Source organism: Ooceraea biroi, chromosome 5 (assembly GCF_003672135.1).
Source record: "Ooceraea biroi isolate clonal line C1 chromosome 5, Obir_v5.4, whole genome shotgun sequence".
Taxonomy (NCBI): domain Eukaryota; kingdom Metazoa; phylum Arthropoda; class Insecta; order Hymenoptera; family Formicidae; genus Ooceraea; species Ooceraea biroi.
The window spans coordinates 11,565,585-11,570,285 of record NC_039510.1 but is presented as its reverse complement, the minus strand read 5'-3'; positions in this window follow the sequence as shown (position 1 = coordinate 11,570,285).

Here is a 4,701-nt window from a genome sequence, read left to right as displayed (position 1 = left end):
GCGGGAACGAGTGCGGAAACGCGCGAAGTACGCGCGCGCGGAGGGCGGTCGGAGCAGGAGAGAGAACTGGCATGTGCACCGGCGTAACCCCAAAACGAATGGTAGCGAGAGCAATGGGTAGTTTTCAGGCGACTTAAACGTGTTTCTAGGCGGGGGATTACGCGCGGCGATTTCTGTTCTCTGAATTATATTTAGCATCGGCGCGCTCTCTTGGCCAGCATCGTGTCTCTCGTACGTTCGTATAACGAGTGCCGCACGTGCATCGTGTTATCCATCTTCGATCTCCATGCGCGTTCGATGCACATGTAGAACAATTTAGAGAGAGAGAGAGAGAGAGAGGAAGGGACGCAAAGGAACATATTTGCATCTCTTCCTGAAGATTTGCGAAACAAGATTTTGATCGCATTTAGTATAATTAGACTTTGAATATGATTATGTGATTTAATTTCGGATGAAAATTTTAATATTGGAGAGTAGTTTACATCACGATCGCGTCAATTCATCAACTGAACTTACGTTTGAAATAAATAGGGTACTGTAACGAAATCGCTGCATGTAATAATAAAAATCAATGGAAATATCTAAACAAAGTGTGTCAGGTTGTTACAAAAAATATTAAGAGATGTCCATATATTACGGAATAAATTGTTTCCTTCTTTTTCCCCACACTTCGATATTCATTTAATTTATATTTTAAAAGCTTTATCATACATGATGTATAAATAGCTGGAATAAATCAAGCATTGTCCTACTTGTATTTCATGTTAATCGTACGAGCATTATGCTACTGTCAAAGGCGCACGAATGTGCTCTCGTGATAAGAGTTAATTTTTGCAATGGAAAAAGTTAATTGGAACTTCACGAATGATTACATACATTGCATTTCCATATGCAGACGGCGGTTTTCTGAAGTCGTGCAGATTCTTGAAAAATTCTACGCACATTTGCATTGTGACCTTGCTGCAGGAGCGCATGGCTGAAGGCCATAATGGCATGAAAAGTATATTCACACGTTCTCATCATTTTCTTGACGCACTAACAAGCGAGACGGTTCACCGGGAGCGATAACGGTAGCGGAAACCATCAGACATATCGTTACGACATCGTCGATGTCGAGGGAGCAACGGTGGCAATATAGGAAACGCTACAATTAGAATCGCACGTAACACGATTTCGCGAAATATACATATGCAAAAACAGGAAAGGCATGAGATCTGAAAAATCTATCAGATAGTGAAACGACAAATCGTACGAAAAACTCCGAGAAAGTGGTGTTACAAGAAACGAGAAAATCATTTGCAAAATTAATAGAGCAATTAACCATCCCAGAATCGTTCGCGTAAGTATCTTAACGTTGATAATAATGCAGCCTATTTAAGCCTATGAGATATATTAGATATATTAGATAAAAGACGTAATTATCACTGATGACCAATTATTTCTAATGTCTGAAGGTATACTCCTCATTTTTGAATCATTAATATAACACAGGTCTGCAATTCGTAATTTTTTAATATTATGTTGCAGATGCTATTAGTGGATTAATGCTCATTATTATCATATGTACAATTACTGTAATCAAGTTGTATCTGTTAATACACATGCATAATGATTGTAATCGCACGAAAGAATTCTACGATTTCTCTTAATTTCTTTAATAAGAGAGCAATATATATTCGAATCAGAAGTAACTCTGAATTAATACGTAAAATTGTAGGAATTAGCTACTAGAACTAGTTCGATATTAACTGATAACGGAAACCAATTACGAGATTACGACACGTACTGCACAAGCTCAGAAAAGGAAATAATACGCAACGCTAATCTCATTGGTTCCGTAAATATCAGGTACTATCTGTACTTTGATTACTTGCACAGCGACTAGTTGCTAGTGAAAAATTATTTGCAGAACGCATATACATGATTCTCACCGCGTTTGCAAAATATTATTTTCATAAGTTTTGCGCAGTTTTACGACTGTGTCAAGATAATATCGCGTCAAGAGCATTACTCTTATCATTTGCATGACACATGCATTTTTACGCGTCGTTGCATGCTTTCCTCCTTTATATAACTGTCGAATTTCGTAAGAAAATATTTTTCGATAGACTTGTGCCGCAAAAAATGTCTGACGAGTTTTTTTATTCGGTTCATTCTGAAAATTTCCATGTGATCGTGCGACACTCTGTACAAAAGTGTGTCCGGTTTGAATTTTGCGTTATTTTACTTTATTCAGTAGAAAGAAATGATTCATCAACCAATTTTTCTAGTTGTCTATTAGATTAGATTAGACATCATCAACATTGTTGCCTATATTACACATATATTGTGTTCTGATATTGAAAATCGAACGCAATAACGGTTTGACTGATCCAATATATATTAATTCGTTTACATATTATCAAAAAGAGAACACTGCGACTGCGACACGCTTGACGAGCGCTAAATGTAATCTTGCGTTAATTTCTACAATTTGCCGGAACGGCGCTTTGACACCAAAACTGTTGCCGTTCACGGTCGTAACTGTCAGTGTAGATTTAACGCGAAACCGCGAATCCACGACCATTCTACACAGGGAAGTGGCACGGAGATAAAACTTTGGCGAATTCATCAAATCACCCTACTGATCTCCTTCCACGTTCTTCTACGTCCACGGACTACTTTCTCGCGAAATCTTGACGTTCTATCTTACGACAATGCAGCACTTTGAGACCTTCCGAGAGTGGAAAATCATTCAATGAGTCGTAATAAGCTCAAGTCGCAAAGTCATAAATGAAACTGGCACTGTATCAATCCCGACATCAATAACCCGCCAATTTGCCCATTAATTTGCTTGTCGCAGAGCCACTTTAGATTAGACGAAGTAACTCAATTTTCGTAAATTGCGCTGATAGTATTATAAATTTGAGTAGATAATTGTTTTCAAATATCAAACAGATATTTACTAAATAAGTATTCATTAAACTGTTGGTGTCTTAATTTGCATCTCTCCTTTAACGAGAAGTAACTTTTCTGATTGGTGGGAATAAGAATCGTTTCGCGCGATTTCGGAGACATCCTGAAACTCTTTCGTAACAGATGCGACATGATGCGCTTCCAGCGTAGCGGATTTTGAACACGTGTCGCGTATCCGGCATATTGAGGAGCGAAGCCGAATAAAGTGCACGTTAACAACGCCTCGTGTATTTCCTCCGCTACCACTGTCCGCTGTGTTGCATTGTACATACGTACTTGAGCACTCACGTGGGAGTTCTTCAGAGTCTTGGAACGTGCAGCCTTACGGGAACGGATCCAACCGGGTGGCCAGTGACGTGAGACCGGAAGCATTGTAATGTGCCGATGTAACGCGTGTCCATACACGGTCGTGTTATTATCATCGCTGCACCAACAATCGTGCCGTAAAACAGAACGAAAATCGAACGAGTGGCGATCAATTTTCGGCCCGATATCGTAATCACATCTGTTTCACGCTCTACTCTTGATTGGTCGATTGGCCGTCGATACCGTTCCATTAAAACAGTCAAGAATTAAGAAGCGTAAGCTCTTGGTGACGATCTCCATCTGACGCAACTGAATGATTCCGATCGATCGATCAGAAAACATTGCGAATTGTTGCTTGAAATATCGTCCGAGAAACGCTTCACGCGAACTAGAGATAAAACTGATTGCTGATAATGCGATGTCTGTACAAAACCGCCATCAGATTAATCATTATGTTATTAATACGATAAATTTTTCAAAGAGTTAAAGTCTTTTATTTTTGAGTGTGTCGTAGATCCGTATTGTAGTTTATAATAGGAATCCTCATACGTGTCCTCTAATAAATTTTAGATTAGAATATTTAATAAAATATTAAAGAGACTCTGTTGCGAATATTCTCTCCTAAATATCGAATCGATCTTTGTAAAGTCATGTGCGAATTGAAACGTCACATTTTTTAAATACATTAAATACATTACAATGATGCTGCTTGCTGCTTTCTCTACTGCTTGCTGTCCAGTTCTCACAGGAGATGCGTAAAAGTTAAACGCATAAAGCACGCCTCCGACAGGTTCCCTCCTCTTTCGCGTGGACCGTAAAACAGGGGAACGACCGGCCACCATAAATGGGTAGCTAATTGACGCATGTAAAACTGCCGGCCAGGCGTTTCTCTCCGCGTCAGTCTAGTTTCGTCCGAACGTTCAACGGAGAGATAAAAAAAACGCTATCTTCGGATAATTGCGTGCCGTAAACCTACCATCCTGCGGAATAGTGCGTAAGCATACCGTATGTGCAAAAACGCACACGGGTATTAGACCCCGTTACACCGTTCACTAAAGTGTTGCGCTTTGCACAACAAGGATATGCCCCATCACCTACTTCGCTGTCAAATTCCTGAACAAACTTGGAAGATTTCCTTGATTTTCAGATGCGATTTTTCTTTAACAAATATTTGACAGCAGAGGAAAAATTTTATGGAAAGTGACTCGATTTATAAATTTTTATTAAAAAGAAACATTATGTAATGAACTCTATAAAGATTCAAATTTCAATCGAATAAAAAAATTTGCTTATATTTTATATTAATTCATTGATAATAAAATTTGATTTTTCATGAATTTTTGATATTTCTGAAAGAATTTTAATGATCAAGATACTTAATATTTAGAATTTGAGAAATAATTGTAAGAAGTGATAATTTCTTGCAAATTTTTACTGAAG